A 27,614-nucleotide genomic window follows, 5' to 3' on the forward strand; every position below is an offset into this window, starting at 1 on the left:
ATTCAGGCAAATGGATTTCATACAACTTCCTCCATCTCATGAATAAAAATGTTTTAGTCATGGTCTGCGTATGTTCACACTGGAGCGAAGACTCCCCTTGTAGATATGCTACTGCCTCTTCTGTGGCCAAAGTCCCTTTGGTTAAGATTATCCCACCTGGGGAACTCCTCTCAAAGTTCATAGTGATTAAGCAACCCATTTTAATGGCCAGGTACTTTCACAAGTCTGTGCTGTTTGGCCAGTTTTACAACACTGTCACTGCACTTCCCACCCCCAGTCCTCTGATTTAGGTGAAGACATTAATGGCATTATTAAGACTCAATTGGCAAAATTTGTAGAGGCCATCCAAATACCTTGGCCCAAAGCATTGCTGTTGGTCCTCCTAAATCCACCACTTTTGGAACTCAAAATCTATCACCCTTTGAGATATTCACAGTGTGCCTAAAACACTTGTCTCCTGCTTCTTTTGACCCACAACTGATAAAAGGAGAGACACTCCGATATCGCAAAGACCTAATTGCTTCTATTAAAAATAATCATGTTTTGGTAGAGCAATTTTCTCACAGTGCGCTCTCAGCAGATGAAGACCTTAAGCATCCCACCTTGCAACCTGGAGATTTTGTCTAGTGGAGAAGACACCTCCAGAAGAACACTCTTCAAACTCACTGAAGAGGCCCCTATCAGGTACTGCTAACCAACCCTTGTGCCGCCAAACTGCAAGGAATAGACTCTTGGATTCACATGACACACCTAAAGAAAGTGCAGACACTGGCTAGACCTACGCATCATCTGGTGACCTGAAAGTAAAGATTTCCCAGAATTGAGGCAGATGACATCTGATGACACAGTTTTCCCAAGATACCGAAGCTGGTTTGTTGGAACTTTTTCGCCAAACCTTTGATGATGATGACATAATGCTTCAGATGATCTCCAGTGTCTATGATCTTGATAACATATGAAGTTTGGATAAAAATTCCTGAGAGTTCTCCCTCCTACTGCTCCCTGTTACTCAAATGTAACCTCAAATAAGTTTCCAGTTTGTGCCCTTTCCCTTCAATATGAGGCACTATACTCAGGAAAGGTCCTTCTTGGCATTGAGGGACAAAAATATCACTAAAACTAGAAAAGCTGACTCTTGATCAGTGATGCTTTCAGAGAAATATCCTGATGAAAATGGGGATATGTAAAAAATTAATAAACAGAAACCTCAATTAGATTTGGGCTACCAGAAGGGGGAGCTCTTACTCCCTGTGACAATTGCATAGCCCAACAGAAGAAGAAAGACTCCTTTTCTAGCAAGGACTCAGCCCATGAAAAGCCATGGACTCTTTGTGTACAATAGCCCTCCCAACTTTCTTTTCCCTCCTATAAAAGACATCTCCTTCCCTTTCCCTGCAGGGATTTGCACATGGCTTACCATGGTTGCACACCCTGAACTGCAATTCTCTGCTGACCCCAAATAAACCCATCTTTCCTAGAGAAATATTTGGCAGTTTATCTGCTTCAGGTCAACAGTAATTATAGTCAAATGCCATTATTCACAGTAGTTGTGTTCTATTAAGTTGCTGCAAACACTGAATTATGAGATACTGAGCATTGCTCCCAGAGGAAACCCTGGATTAGGTTCCCGTGTGCCTCTAGTCACACGTTTATCAACCAATCAATACCTAATCTTGTTTTATGTGGGTTTTTTTTTGTTTAAAGACAGGTAATTTTATATTGTCAATCCATTAACATTAAACTTATAGCCAACTTTACTGCAACTCACGCCTGAAGAAGCTTCTCTAACACATACATTTTTTTTCCATAAAGCACATCACAGAGTTCTCATGCTTAGGAACACCAGAAAGGACATCATTGCTGTGCTTTGAAACGATTTTAAACAGCAGAAATCCAACAAACAATCAAATTAACCAATGAAAAGCACAAAAATGCAAAGACCTGACACTAAAGATGCTTATTTACAGTATGAGAGCTGAAATGAGAATGCACATCAGGTGACTCAGGTTTCACATCCCTTTGTGCATATCTACAAACGACTGAGAACTGGGGGTAAAAATGAATTTTTGGCAACAGGTGAATTCACAAATACAGAATGCGTAATCAATCAATGTAATAAGTAATTTCTTACATATTTAATATGTAACTGTTCTGCACCTCATTTAACCTCCTCCACCCCAAATTTATTATCCATTTATTCTTGTCTTAATCAGTTTTACAGTGATGGTTGCAAAATGGCGATTCTACCATTCTTTCTATATTTATTAGTCAGCACCTCACTGTAAAGAACGTTTCCCTTCTCTATCTATCCATCTATCTATGTATCAGCTATTATCAGCAGAGACTCATGGAATCAAATTTTATTTAATAAGTTCTAATACATTTCTATTGTTTGAGCCTAGGGGAGTCCTTTCATGTTGGTTCCTGGATCCTTGCGACATTTGACATTTTTCAGTACTTATTTCTGGTACCACAGATATTTTAGGCTCATCTTGAATCTTCTATTACCTCCCTTGTCTTGGAATCAACCATCTTTCCAAGGGACTCTGGTTTGTTTCTGTGGGGAATGCATTCCCCCCACCCCCTCCCTTTGATGCCCTTTCTCAGTCTCTTTCACGACTAATCTTCCTCTGCCAGCTCCTACATGCAGGGGTCTTTAAGTTTCTGCTCTAGGCCTCTTCTCTTTTCACCTAAATAATTTCATCACTACCATGGCTACATCTCTCTCTTGAGTGTCAGAGCTTCCCACCTAATTTCAAAGGGACTTTTGCTGCCTTGGTTACATTTGGAATTAGTAGAGTTAGTTCCTGAAATACCATAGATAGTCAATTAATGAATAATTCTATGACAATGGGATAGGGATTGCCACCCCAAATTGTGTTTTACTCTGTGCACCTTCTACTTTTGACAGATACTCTCTAGTCTTCAGTATATCTGACTTTATGTAATAATTCATCATGTCAGTATGGGTTCCTACTGTGATCCTTTTCTTATTTCTAGAATTATTTTTACTAGAACTTTTTAACATACATTTTTCATCAAGATCAACAAAAAGGATTGTGAACAGGATACAAGTTAAATTCAAATTTCAGGTGAATAATTTTTTAAGAAACTATGTCCCAAATAAGTTTTAAAATTCCATTGTTTATCTGAAATTCAAATTTAACTGAGTGTCCTATATTTTTTATTACTAAATCTGGCAGCATTATCAATAGACTATAAATATTTCATAGAAAATAACCTGTGAATTGATGTAAGGTCTTCTCATATTATCTGGAAATAAAAGCAAAATTGTGTTGAAAACCAATCAAATGTTATTATGGAAAAGAACAAGAAAAAAAAGATTCTATTTTCCTGACTAGTGTACTTTAGACATTTCATGGGTATGCCTTTGAAATATATTGATAATTTAATTTAAACTTAAAAGGTTTTTAAAAATACGTACAAGTAAACACTGTTGTAGCAGTGTTCATCATTCTCAGTGGTGAGATGAGTGGGTTGTGTTACATGATGTAAAGCAGACTAAGATTTGTGGAGGATGTGAGGTAACAGGTGCAGGATCACCTCGAGTTAGTATAAGTGCCCCAAGTCAGCATTCTCACAGGGGAGAGCTTTGCTTCCCAAGTATATAAAAAGGACTGGACAGAGCAAAAAACTCTTCTAGGTAAATGACAAAACAGGGAAGAATACAAACAATGAATGTAATTTAATTTCTTCAATACATAACCCAAAAATCTAGTATTTGAATTTTTGCAGTAAAAATAAAGGTGGTTGAGCTAGAAGTGGAATCGCTGGTGTGGATTAATAGTGTGATACCATAGTCAGTTCATTTGTTTTAGTATCAAAGTGGAGAGAAATAGCCAATTAATTCAAATGTGACTAAGATTTTAGGGGTCATATTAGAATTGGGAATTTCAGTACTATCTTATCAAACTCTACTTTTTACTGGAATGTGCTTGAGTGGAAGTTACACAAACAAATTTCAGCTTTAAAGGTGTCAACTTCAGTGTCCAATTTAAATGGTGACTATTCTAAAGCTTTCAGTTCACTAGGTATGGGTTACTTCCATTCTCTCTTGATAAGTTTACTAGACCCTGAAACTTTGTACGGCTTAGAGTAATGGGTAGAAAAATTTAAGGGTCATATTATTACATGATATTCAATTCCAGTTTATAACAAAGAAGAAAGAAAAATAAAGAAAGGATAAAGAATAAGAGAAAAACCTCTAAGAATATGATTTTCTCAACATATATATAACTTGAAAGTTATTATGGATAACAATTTGTTGGGACAGGGATTCTCTATGACTTAATAGAAATTAGTTTCTATCCTTGTAAGTTTATCTTAACTAATCACTTATTTAGCACCTACTGTGTGCCTGAGTAAGCACTGTTTTCCTATTGTGGACACAAAGACTAATAAGACATGGTGATGACCTCAAGAAGCCCATTGACTGTTGAAGGGAAGCAATAGTCCTGTGTTGGTAAATGAGGTAGAGCTTTTGTAAATACTTCTACTCAATAAAATCTGAAGTTGTACATGAATTTTAGTATTTAAAAAGGTGTGCTTAGATTTCCTCTTTCAAGATATTCCTTGGTCCAGGACTAGCCTATAGTAAGTAGAAAGAAAAGTGGTCGGTAGAATTTACTCCTTGGTTTCTTTATTAAAAGATAAAGAATTGAGCTTTCATATTTAGGTAAGTCATGCTTGACAATTCCAAAAGAGATTAATGGAAACCTGGATCCTATAAATCATTAAAATGTTTTCCAGTTTGAGAGATTGTGGCACATGGCAACAATGTAGAAGATCTGGTAATGAAGAGTCTTACATATTTAGTGCTTTCTTTAGGATTTGGTTATTTAGCTCACACTTTCTATAACAAAGTTCTTGATGAGGAATTACTAATCAGGGGCATAAAGTTTCAGTTAAGCAAGATGAATAAGCTCTAGAGATCTTCTATATAATAGCATCGTATCTGTAGTCAACAGTCATGTATTGTATACTTAAGAATTTGTTAAGAGGGTAGATCTCACATTGTGTTCTTACCACAATAAAAGAACAGAACAGAAAAGAACTATAGAGTAACTCATCACAGATTTTTGCCGCTTGATGGCATTCAGAACATAAATATCTAAAATGACAGCCAAAGGAATAGTCTGAAAAAAAAAAAATCTTGAGATACCAGGATACAAGTTAAATTTGAATGAATTAATGAAATGTCTAAATTGCCAAGGTATTCACTCTACATAGGGCCTCCAAGACTAATTTTTTCTTTACTCAATCTCAGTAAACCCTGGAGGAAGATGCAAATTAGAATAAGCTGTTTACAGTTACCATCCATGCCATTAGATCTTTTCCACAAATAGCCTGATGTGTCTCTTAGCTGATGCGACTTTTGTCTGCATATAAAAGCCTTCTCAGAAGCCAGTAAATAACAGTACCTGCTGCATCTCTTCTAAATATGTTCTAGAGCATAGGATCCATATCTATACACAACTGTGAGTTAAGTCATTTCAATTTTTAATTAGTAAAAAATCTGCCTTCCGTTTTCATCATAATTCTCAATCCTGTGGAAATTCAAAATTCAAACGCTGGGGGAGAAACAACTAAGACTGTGATTCAGGTAACATTTTCAGGAAAATAAAGTTCATTCTCTTGAGTTCATAAAGAGTTTTTAAAATATGCTTTAGCATTTCCAGCTAAATATAGCCAAGAAGAGACTATCTCCCAGTAGGTAAGGAAGTGACAGGTGTGGTGTACGGATCTGGGACTGGAGTTTGGCTGCTTTCTTCCCTAATCGTAGGAGATGGACTCTTTTCCATAGAGGAAATATGTTCTATGAGAGTCAGCCAGAATCTTAGAAATATTCAGTAAGTGCGGCCACAAGCATTGTTGTGAGGATTAAGGGAATAACCATTTAGTTTCTCAACATGTAAACACAAATTTCAGTGGAAGGATTTTCTCAAACTCAGTTTCAGTTTCAGAATGTGAAACAGTGACAGAAAACATGCCCAGAGTTTTCCCCTTTTTTTGGCCTTCTCATTATTAGAGAGGTTTTAATTGTGGCCATGTGGTTCATATTGAATCTGACAAGTCATGTAGCGATTAGAAATTGGAATGCTTTGACAGCAGGGTGAGCCCAAGGATCAGTTGCCGTGTAACTCCACATGATGGGGAGAGCCTGGCAAGTGACTAGGGTCTGGTCAGGGGGGAGTCTTCAGCATCAGTGCACAGGGCGGAGAAGACTGACAAGTCTCACCAAGAGAGCACCTGGGGATGGCAGATGCACAGACCAGTTCCACTACTGGCTAGTCTTTCCCTTGTGTTGTTTCCTTGTAACGACAAAATGGAAACTGAGTTTCTGCAGCCCCGAGTTGTAGATTTTAGGACTGGCCTGGAAATCAAATGAGGGCCTTAAATACAGCCTCACATTTTAAAAATATATATTTACATATATATATACTTTATTGTAAAAAGACATTACATTGTTAAAGCTATTATAGCTGTTGAGAAAATTAAGGGTGAGAGGGCCCATAGTGTTCTAATTCCTGCTCGTTTTTATTAAACATCAAGCAATCATTAAGATCATTGTTTTATCAGTTTTCTCTGCTTTTAGTAGAAATTGAAATTTATTTTTCATCTAATGTATGTCATTGCTAATGACATGGTGATACTTTGCTGTGCTGATTGATTTTCAGGGCCTTTAGAAAGTATCTAGCTGAAAACTTCAGGTTTAAAATTAATGTTATTTATAAGGAGCAGAGAACTGTCCCATAAGTGTTTATATTCATGCATGTGTGAATAAATTTGTTTCCAGTTAGCATTCAAATTTTTTTAAATTGGGACTAATTTTTCCTACAAGTGGTTAAATCCATGGAGGACAAAACAAAGAAACCAAAGTGGAAAGTTCAGAGAAGGAAAAAATAAACTTATGAAGGAAAAAAGTAAATATTATTTACCAAATAAGAATCTGTATCACATATAAAGCAAGCTTTGCTGACTTGATTTTTAGTTGTATGCAATGTGAGGAACACTGTCAAATGTACAACCTACAACTTTTTAATATATTAGGTTTGGGATAAAATCTCCTGAAGTTCTATCTCATTGAAACAGCATTACAAGAACTATTACTTAGGCTAAATTGACAATTTGAAAAAGGTAATTTTTTATCATTTTGTTTTATCAGTTTTCAGAATGATGCCTAACCAACCATCAATGGTAATTAGTTATGCATGTTTGTGGATGTATTTTAGGTATCATTATGAGCTCACAGATATATTTTTTAAAGTACTTCATTCCTTTTTATTGCTGAATAATGTTCCATTTTCTGGATATACCACATTTTGTTTATCCATTCATGTATTGCTAGTTGTTTGAATTATTTCTGCTTTTCAGCTATTATGAATAATGCTGCTATGAAATCCATGTACAAGTTATTGCGTGGACTTATAGTTTCATTTATCTAGGGACATAACTATTCATGGAATTCCTGAGTTGTATGATAACTCTATGTTCAACATTTTGAGTAAATGTCAAACTGTTTTCCAAAGTGGCTTCCCAATGTACATCCCCACTAGCAAGGAATTAGGCTTCCAATTTTCCAGTTTCTTCACATACTTTCAAATACAGTTGAACCTTGAATAACATGGGTTTGAACTGCTCAGGTCTACTTTTACATGGATTTTTTTCAATAAATCTACAGTTGTCCCTCCATATCCACAGGTTCTGGATCCAAGCATTCAACCAACCGCTGATCATGTGTTATGTTTATGATTCATGGTTGGTTTAATCCACAGATGCAGAACCCCAGTATACAGAGGGCATGAGCATTCATGAAGTTTGCTATCCGTGGCAAGTCCTGGAACCAATCCCCCACAGATACAGAGCAATGATTGTACTTGCTATTGTCTGCCATTTTTATTAAAGTCATTTTCTTTATAAGTGATATCTCTGTGGTTTTGTTTTGCCTTTCCCAAATGATTAATGATGTTGAGGATCTTTTTTTTGCACTTATAACAGTTCATATATCTTCTTTACAGAAATGTCTATTAAAATCTTTGGCCCACTTTTATAATGGTGTTCTTTTTATTATTGAGTTGTAAGAGTTTTTTATATATTCTGATTATAAGCCCTTATTAGATGTATGATTTTCACATATTTTCTCCTCTGTGGGTTGTCTTTTCAGTTTCTTAATGATGTCATTTGAGGCACAAAAATTTTAATTTTGATGAAGTCCAGTTTATTGATTTTCCTTTTATTACCTTTTTTGTTTATATTGGTGTTGAATCTAAGAAATTATTACCTAACCTGAGTTCATGAAGAATTACTTCTGCATTTTCTTCTAAAAGTTTTATAGTTTTAGTTAGTACATTTAGGTAAAGAATGAGTCATTTCTCCAAGGAACCCTGAACTCTGGTTTCTTTCAGCGGCTAAAAATATTTAGGGACCACAACCTGGGTGCTAGGGGTGCACATTGCTGCAAAGTTTTCATGGCTTTGTTTCAGTGGACAAAGCCAGGAAATAAATAAATAATATATATGAATTTGAATTAATACTGACATTTTAAATTTACGGTTATATAGATTTATTTAGCTTCTATGATTTTGCAATTTTATTTTTGTTCTCTATCTCAGAAATTTTTATTTTATTTATTCTGAAATATATCTATAATAATTTCAAAATTTAAATATGAATATTATCATTAAAATTAAGAATATTGAATAAAGTTTAAGATTTTTTAAAAAATTCTTTGAATATAATATACCAAAGGTATCCACTTAAAGTATTGTATTTCAAAGTCACCTGAAATAATTCTCTTCTCTAAATGATTATTCCTACGATTGATAAAAAGTTATGTTTATTTGTTTCAATTATTTTTCAATTTTTAGGAAATTTTCACATTTAAATCAGTGTTTCAATCATGTTAAACAGTTACAGAGCTCCATAACAAGGTGCACCACAAAAATCTTGTTTCCATCTCTGTCTCATTCATTCTGTTTTTTTGCTCCCCCTAAAAGTAACCATTGTTATTAATTTTGGAGGGTTTTTTCTATTATATATTTTTGAAAAATATAAGCAAGTAATACATATAAATATTCATATTTCCACCACTTAGCATACTTGCTTTTTTTCACTTAATAGCACTTGGATAAATGTCTGTATCCGTAGATAGATATCTTCCTCCTTCATTTTGTAAGGTTCTACTATATGTGGATGTACCAAGAGTCTCCTATGAATTGATATCTGGGTTTATTCCATTCTTTGGTATAATAAATATTACCACTATAAATAGCCTCACGCAGTCACCAGTTTGTATTTTTACTAGTATATCTTTGGAATATATTCTCAGATGTGGGATTGCTGAATACAGCAGACATAGTCTGTGCTCCTTCACTGTCTCCCTTCTTCCCAATTCTGTGCACTCCTTCCCCAGCATCCCTGAGTCTTTGCTTCTTATGGCCTGTAGCTGTAACTGGAGAATTGCCTTCAGGGTACTAGAGGAGGTATCTAGGAATATCTAGAAATTTACCTCCTTCCAGGGTGGCTTTAGCAAAGGATAGACTGGTGCCAAAGTGTGAAGGCCCAAGTACCCCTGTGAAATTAGGCAGAAGCTTTACTCTGAAAATGTTGCCTGAAATTAAACTCTTCCTTGCCATCACTCTTTTAGCAGTGTCTCCTAGGAGCACTTACCTAATTACCCATTTGTACACGAAAACTCATTGCAGGATCTGCTTTTGGAGAAATAGACCCAAGATTCTGTGTATATGTAACTTTGCTAGACGTTACCAAATTTCTTCCCATAAGGAGTGTATCATTTTGCATTCCTGCCAGCAATGTACAAGAGTACCTGTTTAACAGACCCTCACCAATGGAACGTGTTGGTAAATTTAATTTGAAATTTTCAAAATAGGTAAGCCATTTCACATAATTAGAAGTTGTGATCTTAAAAAAAGTTAAGATATATTTACATCTTCTATTAGATGTTAGCCTATCTTGATAAAATACAATAGTGAATGAATGAATTGTTTAGCACCAAAAGAGAAACAGTCTTCAAATTCAATCAATTAATACACAGCGTTTAGTGAGCACCTATAAAGTATCTAAACTTGAAGAATAGTAACCATCAATAAATTATAATAGAGTATAGTTGTTAAGGCTAAAAAATTTGTAAATACTTGGGGTTTTTTTCATCATATATCTTGAACAAATAGGAAATTTGGATTTGTAAATAAGAGATTGTTAAATAGCTTTTACTTCAGAACTATTTGCAAAAGCATCATCTATCATTCAACAAATAAACCAAATGATTTAGAAAGCAGAGCTCAACGAATTTGCAGCCACAGATAAAAAGATCAAGATACCAATAGAAAAAGCTAGTGAGACAAATATATTAACATTTGGTTCATTCTATAGAATCATTGTTACCAGCCAAGGCAGATATCAATGCTTTAAAAGGAAATTCATATTATATCTTTAGAAACAAAAGGAGAAACTAAGTACTAAGATAATAATTCAACATAATAACATAGACAAAATAGTCATACTCCTAAGAACCACAAGTTTTTTACACTCAAACCACAATCTAGTATAAATGTTAACTCTTTTTTTTATTCAACAAATGTTTATTGAATATTACTAAGTACTAGGCATGAATTTAGGTGCTCAGAATACCATTAGCACACAAAACAGAGATTCTAGGGAGACAGGCAATAAAAAATTGTCATAACAAGTCAACTATGTAGCATGTTAGGTATCCATCAGTGCTAAGAAAAAAACAAAGTGAGGCAAGGGGGATTTGGATTGTGGGGTCAAAGTTTATTTTAAATATGGTTGTCATGGCAGGCCTCATTGAGAATAAGACATCTGAGCAGCTTTGAAGGAGGTACAAGTGTTAACCGTGTGGCTACCTGGGTGAGGAGCCTCGCAGGCAGAGGGAGCACCTGGTGTCCATGCCCTGAGGCAGCAATGTGAGTGGTGTGCTTGAGTAACAGCTAGAAGGTCAATGTGACTGTAACAGATTAAGAGGGAGAGGAGATGAGGTCATAGACCTAAGAGAAGGTAGGCTCTCTAAGGACGGTGTAAACCACTGTAAGTACTTAGCCATTTGTGATGAGTGCAAAAGAGATATTAAAAGGTTCTGAACAGAGGGATGACAGTATCTGAGTTAAGTTTTAACAGCTCACTCTGAAACGTGTTAACAGAATGTAGGGGAGGAGAGAGGCAAAGACAGAAGCAAGGAGAATAATGAAGAGGCCGCACCATATCCGAGAGAGATGGTGGTAACTGGCACCAATGAGGAAGCTACGGAGGAGGTGAAACACTTTGATTTGGGATAAAGTTTAAGATAGAGGCGACATATTTCCTACCCAATTAGGTGTGGAATGAGAAGGAATGAGAAGAATTAAAGATGATCCCAAAAGTTTTTGTTTGATCAAATAGAAGAATGGAGTTGCCACAAGTGAGATGGGAAAGGTTACCTACTGGTAGAGCAGTTTTGAGGGAGGGGATAAGTATATCAGCTTTGGGCAAAGTGCAAACCTGACTTTCATGTTAAAATAATGCATAGCCTTTGAGATTAAAGTTTAAATTAAAGTTTCCTTTAAATCAGGGGCTGTGAGAGCTTTTGGAATCCCACAAAATTCCTAGTACAGGACATTGCATACAAAAGATGTAAAATGAGTATTTGTTGAATGAACTAGATGCATTCATTAAAAGTGAAGCTCGTGTAGGAAATGGTAGTAGACATATTTTCATTTTAATAGGTGACAATTAAATTTATGAAGAATTTGGATTCTCCAAATAGTGAGAACTGTATGTATCGATGCACAATTTGAACATATGCTGTGGTGCGAAGAATTAATGTTCAGATATTCATGCATTTATATTTTTCCATATTTTAGCACCTATAGCTAAACTTTCCTTAAAAAAGATATAAAGGATTCAGTCTCTACAAAGTTTACTGCAATACTGAATGACAATGAAAGAGTTAACCTGAACTTTAGATATATGTTCGTGGTAACATAATCTCTTGATATATTAGTAGGTCAATAGTTCAGCCAAGAAAGGGACTCTAACTTGAGCAGACACTAATTAAAAGAATCAATTCTTATCCAACTACATATGTCCAATCATATTAACACATTTCTAGATTTCTTACTCAGTGGACTAGTCAAGATTAAAGGATTTGCTAATATGAAGGAACAGAGTATGCTTCCAAACTGACTGAGCAGATTTGTGAACAAATTAGTTCATTTAAAATTGACAGTGAAAGATTGATTTTGCACAGAATGAGTTACCTAAGGTATTCATCATTTCCTCTGTCTCTGCACACAAGACAGAGATCCATTTCCTTCACTTTCTGATTGTAATAGGGCTGCTTACTGAGCACCTTTATTTTATGGTTCTGATTGCAGGCTGTCATTCTTTTTAATTCAGACATATTTTAGTCTCTTAGGCAGACCTTTAGAAATAACTTTCTTAAAAGCCTCAGTAAAATGACTGGTTACATGTGGCTCAATTCAACCATACAATAAATTATAATGCAGGGGAAAGTTCTAATTGCACAAAAGATCCAATTACTCATAAGGCTATTTGACTCATTATTCAAATGCAGGGGCAAGCAGGAAATCCAGATGCAGAAACGCTTTTTCAAAGTTGAAGGTCAATACTCTACAACTCAGACAAAATCTAAGATGTTTGATATTTAATATACATTTAGTATATATTAGTAAATATTCAGTAGATAAATATTTTATGAAGAATGGTAGAAACTTTAGACAAAAAATGGAACTAAAAATGTTGAAGTGGGGCTTCCCTGGTGGCGCAGTGGTTGAGAATCCGCCTGCCAATGCAGGGGACACGGGTTTGAGCCCTGGTCTGGGAAGGTCCCACATGCCGCGGAGCAACTAGGCCCGTGAGCCACAACTACGGAGCCTGAGCGTCTGGAGCCTGTGCTCTGCAACAAAAGAGGCTGCAACAGTGAGAGGTCCGCGCACCGCAATGAAGAGTGGCCCCCGCTTGCCGCAACTAGAGAAAGCCCTCGCACAGAAACGAAGACCCAACACAGCCAAAAGTAAATAAATTAATTAATTAAATTTAAAAAAAAAAGAGTAGCCCCTCTCGCCGCAACTAGAGAAAGCCTGCGCGCAGCAACGAAGACCCAACGCCGCCAAAGATAAATTAATTAATTAATTAATTTTAAAAAAAATGCTGAAGTGGTTAAGGAATTCATATTTTAAGTCCAAGAAAATAAAAGCAAAACCTTGGGGAAGGAGAAAATAATTAGAACACAACAATGACAACACAAACACGATTTAGGAAACAATAAGAATTAAGTTAAAACAAAATCCAAAGAAAAGTGTGGGAACTCATGCTATGTTATTTACAAAAACCTATTTATAGACCAGATATTAGAAACATAAATTATGGTCAGGTGACATATTTAGGGGGTAAAATTTTCAGGACTTTATCAGTTAAACTTGAGATGGTGGGAGAGTAGAGGTCTAGGTTAAATATTGGAGGTGGAAGAGTTGGGCAACTTGGTCCACAACAATGTCCATTCATTAAAGTGTGGTGATATGATGGAGAAATTAGACAAGGAATGATTTTGATTTTGGATATCTGAAATATCTATGGGAAATCATATGGAGATATCTACAATGGATTTGGATAGGTAGATCGGTATTCACAAGTTATATGTAAATGAAATACTACTTCTATTTTGCCGATGAAATGGAAGCTCAGAGAGGATTCAATTTTCCACAAGGTATCACAGGCAACCAACACTGGTATCAGATTATGTGACTTTAGATCAAATGTTCATTTGTACATAATAAGAGGTGTGTTTGTTTGTGTGCCTGCGTGTGTGTGCATGTGTGTGTGTGTGTGTGTGTGTGTGAATCTATGTGTTTAAAACAACCCAGATTATAGCTAAGGAAAGCCAAAGTCTTCCCCAAGATTTCTATGGAATCCTTGGGGGATTTCATGTTTACTCTTGGTTCTAAGTTGCTGTTTTCACTAAATTCTCAGTTTTGTTGCATTTTAACACCCATGTGCTGTTTGATTTGCTCCCTTTCTGGCTGCACAGAGAATTCTACTCCCATCACCAAGTCAACAAAACTATCTAGAGCTGCACCCATATATGTTGTCTATCTTCCTGTCCTAAGCACGTAATAATAAATAAAATCTTCATGGCCGAAGGCCATGTCCACCTCATCTATACTAAATTCCAATCCCCCCTCCCCTAATGAAGGCCCTCAATCCTGTAGTTAGCTTTCTTTTTCCCAAACTTTTTTTCACCATCAGATTGGTTTCTTTTATTAGCATAAAAAATAAAAAAATAATAATAGCAATATTTCTTCTACTAATTGCCATCAAAAGTAATTCCTAATAATGATCAAAATTTAGAAAGTCTCCAAAACTCACATCCCCCTCCAGCTTGCCCACTGTTGCATGAACCCACTTTAAGTTTTTGTCACCTCCTGCACTCAACAGCTCTTGTTAATGTCTTTAAGGACCTCCACATGCTAAAACTAACAGTCAATGTTCAGTCCTCAACTTATTTGATGGTATTTGGCAGAGCTGATGTTAGTCTTTCTTGAAACCCTTCCTTTCCTTGGCTAGCTGGATACCAGTCTTTCCTGGCTCTCCTTCTCCCTATCTGGCTGCTCCTTCTGTTTCATTTGCTGATTCCTACTTGTCTATCCAACCCTAAATGTCATAGAGTGCCCCAAGGCTCTAGCCCCAGAACTCTTTTCTTCTCTGTCTACACTCTGTCTCTTGGTGATCTCAGATGCCTCATGCCTTTTAATCCCATCTATATGCTAATGTATCTCAAATATATCTCAGCATCCCAGACCTTTCTCAAACTGCAGACTCTTTTTTTTTTCTAACTGCCTACTCTCATCTCTATTTGGTTGTCTACTAGGCATCTTAAACGCAGTATGCCCAAACTCAAGCTCTTCATTTCCAAGCTCCCAAAGCTGCCTTCTTACCAACTTCCCATCTCCATAAATGGTACCTCCATTTTCCCAAAACCCGTAGTGTTTTTCTTACCTCCTCTCTTTGTTAATACCAAATCATGAGCAAATCTTACGACTCTTTTTTAAAAAAAATTTAAATTTCACCATCTCTAGCTCCCTTCCCTTGTTCGAGCCACATTATGACTCACTGAATTGTTGGTACAGCCTCTGAACTGGTCTCACTATTTCCATTCTTGCCTCCACAGATATTCTCCACATTACTGCCAGAACAACCCTGCCAAACACAAATTAGATCATGTTACTCATGGCTCAAAAGCCCCCGGTGCCTTCTGGTGTCACTCAGAGTAAAATCTGGAGTACTTACAATGGATTACAAGCCCTGAGGTGATTTGGTCCCCTGCAATTGTCTTGGCTTCAGTGACAAACATTCTACTTTTTGCTTATTCCTTTCACACTGGAGTCCTTGCTGTAACTGGAACATGTCAAGCATGATTTACTTCAGCATGATTTTTTTTTTTGCAGTACGCGGGCCTCTCACTGTTATGGCCTCTCCCGTTGCGGAGCACAGGCTCCGGACGCGCAGGCTCAGCGGCCATGGCTCACGGGCCCAGCCGCTCCGTGGCATGTGGGATCTTCCCGGACCGGGGCACGAACCCGTGTCCCCTGCATCGGCAGGCAGACTCTCAACCACTGCACCACCAGGGAAGCCCTGGTGGTGTATTTATGAGAAGCAGGGACCTGAGAGTTGTCAAGTCAGCCTTAGGTGGGGGTAAGGATGGGAAGGAGATTCAGGCAAGGCTTCACAGAAGAACTGCTTGGCAGACTGATGGCCTTCAGGACACACTACTCCCAAAAATGACACCTTGGCATATATCTTCATCTCCAAAGACAAAGAGATGCTGAGAAGAATCCTAACAAATAGGCCTTGTTACATTTCTCCCCAGTTTACTACCCTTACCTCATACTCCTTAACCTATCCAATTTCTACATGATTGCTCACTTGTCATCAAACCGAGCATGACAATACTCAATCTTAACTATTTCTTCAGGTCTTCAGTTCTTTATGAAATCTTCCATGTCACATAAAATTTATATTAAGTAAATCTGTACACTTTTCTCCTGTGAATCTTTGTCGGTCTGATTTTCAGACCCAGCCATGGACCCTAAGAAAGTCAAGGAAACCTTTTTCTTTCCCTACACAGACAGTACGGTAAGAGTACATTCTAAGCCTAGGCAACAGCAAGTACACCCAACAGAGTTATAAACAGCACAGTAGAACTGAGAAACTACAAATAATCCAGTACTAACAAAGTGGAAAGGGAGAAGCTTACTAGGCCCAAGGTGGAGCCGTTCTTGTCCTGGGTGCAGGTCAGTATGTAAACTGAAACTTAGATAACTTTCGTGTCTCTGTAAATTTCACTTGACCAGAAACACAGGATATCCAATCAGCCAATCCCCAAACGTCAAGTCCAAACTGGGCTCTGTACTTTATTTCCAAACAAGGTGGACTATGTAGCCCCAGACAATCAGATATTTTCTATTTGCCTCTTCTTTGTTCTTTATTCTTTATCCAAGCAAAGCTTTTTGCCTTCCACCCCATTTTGCAGTTCTCCGAAAGGAGACTGTCCACTTCGTGAAGCGTTAAGTAAGTTTTGTTTGTATCACCTAAATTGTCTTCTTTAATCCTTTTTTAACATCACCAAGTAGGCAAAATTTACTATACCATTGTAAAGACGTTTTCAGGGATACTGCAAGGATATTAAATAGGGGAGAGGGATAATGAAACATGTTTTAGGGAGAAAACTCTAGTTTAGAGGCTATGTGGAATTGAATGAAAGGGGATAAAGACAAAAGGAAGGACCAGTTAAGAAGCCACCGTACAATCCTAATGACAAATGATGCCTTGAATTAAGTGGCGCTGGGAACAGGAACAAGGGCATAGATTTGAGTATATTTGGGATATTTGAAGATCAATTAGATGTGGGACTGCGACAGCAGGAAGACTCAAGGATGGGCTTCAGAGAGCTTATAAGCCTTCCCCAGGGAAAGTAAATGCATATGATTATATGCATTTTCCTGGGGGGGAAATAACTTATAGCTTTTATCATATCTCTAACTGGGTTCATAACTGAGATAAAGTTCAAACTACTACACTCTGCTATTATCATACTCACACTTGATTTAAAGACTCAAGTCCTTGAGAACGAAAAACGGAACTGGAGGAATCAGGCTCCCTGACTTCAGACTATACTGCAAAGATACAGTAATCAAGACAGTATGGTACTGGCACAAAAACAGAAATATACATCAATGGAACAGGATAGAAAGCCCAGAGATAAACCCACGCACATATGGTCACCTTATCTTTGATAAAGGAGGCAGGAATATACCATGGAGAAAGGACAGCCTCTTCAATAAGTGGTGCTGGGAAAACTGGACAGGTACATGTAAAAGTATGAGATTAGATCACTCCCTAACACCGTACATAAAAATAAGCTCAAAATGGATTAAAGATCTAAATTTAAGACCAGAAACTATCAAACTCTTAGAGGAAAACATAGGCAGAGCACTCTATGACATAAATCACAGCAAGATCCTTTTTGACCCACCTCTTAGAGAATGGAAATAAAAACAAACAAGTGGGACCTAATGAAACTTCAAAGCTTTTGCACAGCAAAGGAAACCATAAACCAGACCAAAAGACAACTCTCATAATGGAGAAAATATTTGCAAATGAAGCAACTGACAAAGGATTAATTTCCAAAATTTACAAGCAGCTCGTGCAGCTCAATAACAAAAAAACAAACAACCCAATCCAAAAATGGGCAGAAGACCTAAATAGACATTTCTCCAAAGAAGATATACAGACTGCCAACAAACATATGAAAGAGTGCTCAACATCATTAATCATTAGAGAAATGCAAATCAAAACTACAATGAGATATCATCTCACACCAGTCAGAATGGCCATCATCAAAAAATCTAGAGACAATAAATGCTGGAGAGGGTGTGGAGAAAAGGGAACCCTCTTGCACTGCTGGTGGGAATGTGAATTGGTACAGCCACTATGGAGAACAGTATGGAGGTTCCTTAAAAAACTACAAATAGAACTACCATATGACCCAGCAATCCCACTACTGGGTATATACCCTGAGAAAACCATAATTCAAAAAGAGTCATGTACCAAAATGTTCATTGCAGCTCTATTTACAATAGCCAGGGGATGGAAGCAACCTAAGTGTCCATCATCAGATGAATGGATAAAGAAGATGTGGCACATATATACAATGGAATATTACTCAGCCATAAAAAGAAATGAAATTGAACTATTTGTAATGAGGTGGATAGACCTAGAGTCTGTCATACAGAGTGAAGTAAGTCAGAAAGAGAAAGACAAATACCGTATGCTAACACATATATATGGAATTAAAAAAAAAATGTCATGAAGAACCTAGGAGTAAGACAGGAATAAAGCCACAGACCTACTAGAGAACGGACTTGAGGATATGGAGAGGGGGAAGGGTAAGCTGTGACAAAGCAAGAGAGAGGCATGGACATATATACACTACCAAATGTAAGGTAGATAGCTAGTGGGAAGCAGCCGCATAGCGCAGGGAGATCAGCTCGGTGCTTTGTAACCGCCTGGAGGGGTGGGATAGGGAGGGTGGGAGGTAGGGAGACACGAGAGGGAAGAGATATGGGAACATATGTATAGATATAACTGATTCACTTTGTTATAAAGCAGAAACTAACACACTATTGTAAAGCAATTATACTCCAATAAAGATGTTAAAAAAAAAAAAGACTCACGTCTTTGTACAATTGTTTCTTAGGGTAAGGTTTACAGATTTACTATATAAAAACACAGAATTAGATACAGGATTTAGCGAACATAAATTTACATTGAACTGAGCATCCTGTCCTATATTTGGCATCCCTTCTGAAAGCCATTCAAGCTGTGAGATAACATTTCTCTAGGAAGACACCTTACATTTCTCATTATCTGGGTGCAAAGTTCCTTCAACTCAAATTCCATTATTCATTCAACAAATATTGACTAGCTGTTACCCTGTCCATACTGAGTCCACTTAGTGAATAAATAGTAGTCCCTTTCCCTTGGGAGCTTACAATGTCATTGGGATGATGATTTTTTTTTTTAAGTAGATTAAAGAATTACTGAATACAGAGGTAGAAAAGAAACATCCATGCGGGGTTGGGGGTAGGGACAAATTGGAATGTTGGGATTGACATATAAACACTACTATATATAGAATAGATAACTAATAAGGACCTACTGTATGGCACAGGGAACTCTTCTCAATACTCTGTAATGGCCTATATGGGAAAAGAATCTAAAAAAGAGTGGATATATGTATATGTATAACTGATTCACTTTGCTGTACACCTGAAACCAACACAACATTGTTAATCAATTATACCTCAATAAAAATTTTAAAGAAAAGAATTACGGAATAATTAATTATAACTAATAAGTGCTAACAGACAAGGAGGGAGCAGTGATGCAGAGCAATGTGACATTTCACTCAGATGGGAAGGAAGCCAAACCAGGTGGAAGGCAGGGAGGAAAGTGGTCCAAGCAGAGGGATGAGTTCGCTGGAGGGACTGGAGATGGGAAAGAACCACTGAGACTGGAAACAAGAACGATCTCGTGTGGTCAAAGGGGAGAGTGGAAGCACAGTAAACTATGTGATTTACAGGACCCAGTACAAAATGAACATGTGGCCCCTTGTTCAAAAAGCAGAAAAGTGTGTCATTAAAGTTCCTAAAATATAAGATCTTTTCCTTTGTTCCACTGTCTCTTTTGATTTGTCACAGTGGATTTTTGTTTTGTTTTGTTTTACGTGTTATTTAATATCATCCTAAGTCTAAAAAATAAAAAGTTAAAATTTTAAATCATTTCCATAATGTTTTCCATTTATCTTTATATTGGGCAATGCCACTTTTAAGTGTGAATATAAGAACACTTACCTCATATGCAGAATCACCGGAATTGCACAATTTGTGTTTCATAGCTCGTACATACATATGTATTTCATTCTTACCAAAAGAGTAAAAATGCTGCACAAAACTAACTCCACTGTTTTTATTTCACTTCTGATACAAACACATTCAACCAACACTCTCCACCTTCAGTTTACTGATGGATAAGGAGGAAGGAGAAAGTGGAAAAGAGACTATGGGCTGCTCTCTTTCCCTTCCCATCCCTACCATCCCTTTCAGTGTAAGTGATCAGCTAATAAGGGAAGTAAGAGTAAGAAAGGACATGATAGGATTGCTTGATCCTTTGTGTTTCTTAGGATGCTATTGCCTTCTTCCTGCACTGGAAGATGGCCTCTGGGGGCTGTCAGCACCATCCTCTTACCCATATGTATACACATATGGGTAAGGTATACACTTACCCATATACACTTATACACATATACAAGGTATACACTTACCTTGTAGTTGCTTTGACATACCCGTGAATCCCGTGGAATTTTGTGCTGATAGGGCGTAGCGAACTGGGGCATAGAGTAACGGTGGGCCCACACATGACACTCATTCCTTCTGTTTGTGGGCATGCTCCGTTGTCTCATTGGACTTCACTTACAAAACACAAAATCAAAGGCAAAATTAAGAATTTCAGAACGGCAACAATGAAGCATTAAATCAAGCATGAGGTCCTGTGTGTCACAGGCCCGTGAAGCCAGCCCTACATGGGAGGAGATAAAAATTGAGAAATGGGCAGGGATCAGACCATGCCTTCATGTTATGGCCTCTGGATTTTACTTGGTGCCTGTACTTTTCTCATAGCTCTCCTCAACCCCCAACTCCTCTCTCCTCTGTATGAAAACCTATACATGATTTAAATTTAACATGCCTTGTCTTAAATCTATTCCATTTATTCCAATATAATTTATACATTTCCAACTATTAATGAAGCCTTGAACTTAAATGAAAAACAATCAAAATCCAAATTTTCCTTTATTTCAGTAACTGATGTCTAGGACTGTCACAAAGAATCATAATGAAATGACAACAATAACAATGTATTAGGAATTGAGGGATCAGTAATGAATGGCAAATATTTTATGCGGTAGTTTGCAGTGAAAACTATTTAGAAGCAGACACCATGACTCTCCAAGAACTCTTTCACAGTTGAATTCTGCCATTTCACAGGACCGTTGGCCCTGGGGTGAGCCCTCTTAATCTGTTTTCTGACACCCATTAATGCATTTCCTCACTTCCGTGACTGAAGTACTACATGCACTGATCATTGATTTCTAAAGTTGGGTGTGAATGTCTGATGAATTTTAAAGAGAAACCTCTAACACTTCATTCCGTTCTAGCCTGACTTCAGTTTGCAGTGCAGTCCCCTGTGTCACTTGCTGCCCATGTCCTATTGCATCAGAACTAGGGAAAAGATGGAGGCAGGGGACAGGAGAAAGAAAACAAAGCAGACTTGTAGGCAAAGGGCACTCTTGCTATCAGTATTGTCTCTTAGATTATAGTTAAGTGAAACCCCCAAAAATCTCTGTGATGGTTTTTTTCTTTTTTTTTTTTTCTTTTTTATTCTTATAGTACAAGCACCAATGAATTGCATTATAGCTCTGCTCTGGTCTGTCCTCTTCCTGCACTTTAGGAAGCTGGTTATCACTAAGGGCTCATGAGACGCCTGTACAGTGCTCACTGGGGATCACGGAATTCTCCACGCTCACAGCCTTGGGCGATGATATGAATGCCTGAGCTAGGAAACTGGTATCGGTTGAGAACAGTAACAAAATGTTGAGCGTGGCTTTTGCTTCAGGTACTTCCTGCCTTTGAAAAGGGTCCTTTCGTTTCCCCCAAAATAATTTTCAAAATTCCCTATAGAATATTTATTTTTAAAACTTGTATTTTCAACACATTTATTTTTCATAACTGATCTATAGATACTGTTTATACTACATTTTTTTTTGTTCTGAGAGCACATGTTACCAAGGCAACATAATAAAAGGATGCATTACGTTCTTCTCTTTGATGATTTAGGAAAAGTATCTGTAATATATAAGGAAAATAGTGTCCCAATGTGAGATTATCTAATCATTCCTTAATTCATCAAACTTTTTTTTTTTTTAGTATCTACCATATATTAGGGACTATACTAGGTACTAAAGTCCATATACACATCCTATACAATCCACAGTATGATACTATTGACATAAACAAAAAAATGACAGCAATATTTTCTTTGCATAAGATTGAATAAGCTGGGGTTTCTTCCAGATTGCCTTCTGCCATTGAGTTGATCCTGCCGTATTTAGCATGCCTTTCTCCTCTGGACCAAAGCCCCAGATACATGGCTGCCTGACTCTCTTTTCCTTCCCCCTCTGCTTCCCATTTTCTCCCAGGTAGACAAGTTCTTTAAGTTATCCTAAACCATAGAATTCTGCTCAGCAACTGTAAGCCTACTGGCTTTGCTGTCTGTAGCCTAAAGAGAACTTTTTCTGTACCAAAAAATTCCAGGAGCTCAGTGCTCAGCTTTTGATATGCTAAATGGGAGAAAAAAGAATTTGGAAAATCCTCTTTCAAGGCAATAGCCTGGTTTATGAAGTTACTGTCTTGATGTGTAATCCTATTTTGCATTTCTTTTTTCTCAGTGACTTCTGTAATGTATCTAATCTCTACACCAATGTGCTCCCAGGCAGATGGATGCAAAACTGACTACAGTGAAGTTTTATTTTTAGAAAAAGCAAAAGAAAAATAATCATTTATAATTATCCAATGCTCTCCCTTCTTTTGGTAATAGAGTCAATACCCAATTTCATAGGAATCCACTTAACATCTCCTTAACAATCATGTTTATTTTTGTTATTTATTTCTTCATCTTCTCCTAGCTCTACCTTTTGCTAAAGCTACCAGCAAGAAACAACACGAAATACCGTACTTCCTTCAAAAGCGTGCGCACACTTACTTCCATTCTGATGGTAAAATGGCAGCACTAAGGCAGTATAAAAAGAGATGATATAGTAACTGAAATTGAATACAGGCTTCCCAATTAATAGACTGTATTTCATTAATACTATTAGTAGTAGTAGTGTTGATGTTTAAAACAAATGAAGTATATTGAATAACCAAGACTACAAGGCTCTGTCCAAATTGACCCTAAATGATCAGAAACATTTATCCTAATTGATATAAAAAACGCCTAAATGTACCACCTTCTGGACTACTCTGAAAACAATCAATCGCAGTTTTTGTAAGATAGCCCATTCATATATTGGAAAACATGACAGATGTTGAAATCAGTAGTTTTATTTTGAAATACTTCCATTTCTACCTTTGCTTCAGCTTCTCTGTCATAATGACATCATTATTATTACTTTAATTATCTGTGATTATTTTTGGTATTTCTATTCCATGGAAGAGCAATGGTCTATCAACATGTTATACCGTCATGTGGCTATGTAATCAAATAGAATGTTTCAGTCATTGATATTTGAAATGAGAAGGGTTTAGTCTGGAATGATGTATCAGTGTCAGTGAAGGATGAAGAACAGATAGCCAGTCATTCTAAAGGGAAAATCAAAACTACTTTGATGACTCACTAGTTACAGAGAGGAAATAAATGTAAATCAAAACTTTTGCTGGGCTTCCCTGGTGGTCCAGTGGTTGAGAGTCCGCCTGCCGATGCAGGGGACACGGGTTCGTGCCCCGGTCCGGGAGGGTCCCACATGCTGCGGAGCCGCTGAGCCTGCGCGCCCGGAGCCTATGCTCCACAATGGGAGAGGCTACAACAATGAGAAGCCCACGTACCGAAAAAAAAAAAAAAATTTGCTGATGTTTTGAACCATGGTGGATAGAAGTGTTACAGGAAATGGGAACAGGTATTAGATATTTTGTTTCCAGTTTCCTAGCAAATTTAGGGTTACGTGTTGGAGTCCTGATTTGAAGACTGAGAAATTAACATACTTTCTGTCACTACCTAAAATTCAAGGTGACTTTTAAGTAATAAAATGTATTTATCAGCATTGCTTGTGGTATTACTCTTATTACTTTGTTTCACTCCCAAACTAATCTCTTCCCTGCAACTCAAGAGAAAGTCACACCCACCTCTCCATTTACTTTGTAGAAGGGAAAAGTTTAGGGGCTTTATGAAGTGAAACATCCTTTGTTGATTCCAATGCCATCAAGACCTAAGGTATTTTTAACCTCAGAAATGAACAGAATTTGAGGTAAGTCTTGAAGTAAAAATGTGAAGAGACCATAGGCCCAGAAATGAGGTTAAAATACATAAACAATTTTTAAAATTCTACATTAAAAAATAAATCACAGAATAAACATATGCATTTTGTTGACTGCCTGTAGGGGAGAGGAAGGAGATGATCATTTGAGGAGATTCAAAACTCTTCTCCAACTAATGCTGGCTTCTACTAACCTTGTAAGTAAGTTCTCAGAAGAGAGAGACAGCTCCTACTTTCTGTTCTTACTCTTTTTCTACAAGCCTGAACAAGAATTACACAAGCACCTCCTAAATTACATAGGTACCAGGATCTTGTTACTCTGCTTGGTAAGGTGTTCATCATCACAAGGAAGAAGCTTGCTGAAGCTCTTCCTGGGACTCCCAAATTCCTAATTGTCTCATTGCTACATTGATTCATCAATAACATTGAGGTGAGGAAACAGGCAGACTTTTGTATTATGGGCTAACACTAATTATGTTGGATTGCTTTCAGTATGTAGTAAGGATTTAGAAAGTATATGTTTGCCCTAATTAATTTCACAAATCTTTAAAAATAAACTCATGCTGGAATTCTAATCTATGTATATTTGCAACCAAGTTGCACTTTCCTGCCACAATTAAGTACTGCTATTTTAATTTTCCAGTATACATTCTTTAGAACATGCTCATACCATATGTAGGTAGAATTTTTTTAAAAAATAGAATGTATTGGTTCTTTTATACTAAAAAGTAAATACATATTTACTGCAGAAAAATGTACATAGAGAAAAGCACAAAGATGAAGAACACTTAAACTTCCAAAATATCTTTATGCCCATTGTATAATTTTATCCTTACACTATTCTTATGAATAAAGGCAAAATAAGAATTATTGTGCACTTAGCTGTTGTAGAAAATGAAACAGTAAAGTGAGTTTCCTTCAGTTCATCTCAGATCCAAGGCTACTCCTGGTCCTGTCTAATTCCTGGGCCAGAACTCTTTCTGTGCTTTACCTTGGGCCACAGGGAGTGGAAAGGGAGCAGGTATTTCCCGGGAATTGGAGACAAACACAGAAATGCAAACACATTCACGTGACCAGTCCTGAGCCGAGCAAGGCCAACCCTGCCCATGTGCAGATGCTCTACAGCTGCATCTTGAATGACAGATTTCTCAGCGTTATTGAAAGCTGCTAGGTCAGTGACCATGGAGGCTGACGGCTCTGGCTGAGTGATTCTTGGCCTTAATTTAGATATAAACCTCTGAGTTCAGGAAGGGTGTAGAGGGAGAGCGCTTAGTCCTTTCCTTCTCCCCTTCTCACATCTTAAGAGGGTGCATTATGTTCCAGGCCAGATAATGAATCAACAGCACATCTGGATTAGCATGACTCTTTCATTTATCAGATGAAGGTGTGCTCCAGTCTGTATTACAGTCAAGGGCTGGTGTCTCCATGTTAGTGTACAAACTCTATTTGCCTCCTGTCCAGAGTCACTGTAGGCAGATCTGCTTCATAAATGGATTTGTGAAGTGCTTTGTAATTCTCACATGGTTGATTATCCATATAAAAGGTTTTCCTAATAACAAACAGCTAATAGCAAATGAGAATGTGTGATGTTCCTTGATGTCTCTATGAGTAACAGATTTTAAATAGACTTTCCCTGCCGATTGAATACTTGTCTTTAAAGCCTATATTTTAAGTTCAAATATTCATACCATATGGTTTAGGGAGGATTATCCCTCTGTGGTCCTGAACTATATTGAAAGCATCATTATTTATATGTAAAGTAAATTTATGAATGGAAAACATTTATATTAAATATTCTCAGTGGCAAATAACATGAAAGAGAATGGCTGTATTCAGAACAGTAAGAAATAGAGACAAATAGAATAGATAAGGAAACTATTTCATAAAATAGGCCGGGGACACGTGGAATACATTAACAAAACAAGGTAGGTAACATGTACCACATGTTCATGAGCCAATATGTTCAGCAGGCTCCTAACTGAGCTTTTGGACAAAGAGAATGACATGGACTTTGTAGGGGTGGAGAGGCATAGGATAGACAGGACATATTTGATGAAACTATGGAATCTGTTAAAATCACATTTCCAAAGACTGGGAACATGTCATGGGTGAGTTTTTGTGCTTATTATTTTTTCTTATATCACAAAAAAAGTAATAACACAATTTTTTCAGGAAAAAAATACTTCACATTGAATCTTTCATTTACAGAATCAATTCTTCACTTATTCACTATTTCTTCACCCCCCCACTCTCAACAGAAACACACATACTTATATATATGCATGTGTGCAGTTTAGCCCTGAATGTCATTACTTCAAGGGGACTACCTCTGAGATATTTGCTATCTTTGTAGACAATCACAAATGAGGAACATCAGTTGACTCCAGTCCTTACAACCAGTTGCACTTGAGACCAACTTTTAAATTGACTGCCCATAGAACACCACCTAGAAAAGAAAGGACAACAAAAAGTCGGGGGGCCTCTGATGACTCCATTGTACAAGGAAAAGGCATAAAAGAAAAAGAAATCCCTAAAACCAATTCATTAGTTTCAAAACCAGAATGTGACCATGGATTAGGAATTTTGTAATGACTAGAGAACCAGAACATTAAAATTATCATATTGAGATTTTTGTCACAGAGAGAAAAAGAGAATCTTCCTGAACTACCCCAGTAAAAAGGGATGATTCAAGGAAATAGAATTAAAATTATTCCTCAGAAAGATCTTTGCCCCTCTTGTAATTCATCATGGGAAATTCTAGTCCATTTTCTGAGAAATATTGAGTTTTGATGAGTACTATTTCTGATACTAAGCTTATACTTAATCAAATTATCAAAAGTACTGTTAAATGGTAATATCCACTGTAGATGAGGGGACGGAGAAACAGGGACTCATGTATTGTTGGAGGGAGGGAAAGTTGTTAGAATATTTGTGAAGGACATTTTTTTTAATTAAAAGCCTTTGATTTTTAAAATGTATTTTGATTCAGAAATTATATTTCTAGAATGCATCCTAAGCAGCAACTGTGGTAGTGCTTGTAATTGAAAGAAAGAGAGAAAAAAAGAAAAAGAAGGGAAGAAAGAAAAAAGGAAGGAAGGAAGGGAGGAAGGAAGGAAGAAAAAGAGAGGGAGAAAGAAAAAGCGAGGGAGGATGGAAAAGAAAGAGGGATGGAAGGATGAAGTGGGGATGAAGGAAGGAAGGTGGGAAAGCAGGAAGGCAGGGAAAGGAAAGGAAGTAAAAGCCTAAACACCCCAAATTCAGAAACTAATTTCTTTTGAATTAAGAGAAAAAACAATGAAAGCTATTTATTTTATGTAACAATTAAACTTTTTCCTGAGAAAATCCAACTATTGCATTAGGCATTTAGACATCTGCCAACAGGTCACCTCTCTGATTTCTGGAGGCTTTA

General features: G+C 37.0%; 1 long non-coding RNA gene across 1 annotated transcript in view; it reads right to left on the reverse strand.

Annotated features, from left to right (window-relative positions):
- LOC309823268 overlaps nt 1-27,614 on the reverse strand; it is a 121,226-nt gene that overhangs the window by 64,138 nt on the left and 29,474 nt on the right. The window contains exon 2 of the long non-coding RNA XR_014296815.1: nt 20,462-20,587. This is a non-coding gene — a long non-coding RNA (uncharacterized lncRNA). The remainder of the gene's footprint in view (nt 1-20,461; nt 20,588-27,614) is intronic.

Source organism: Grampus griseus (assembly GCF_964374135.1).
Source record: "Grampus griseus genome assembly, chromosome: 5".
NCBI classification, from domain to species: domain Eukaryota; kingdom Metazoa; phylum Chordata; class Mammalia; order Artiodactyla; family Delphinidae; genus Grampus; species Grampus griseus.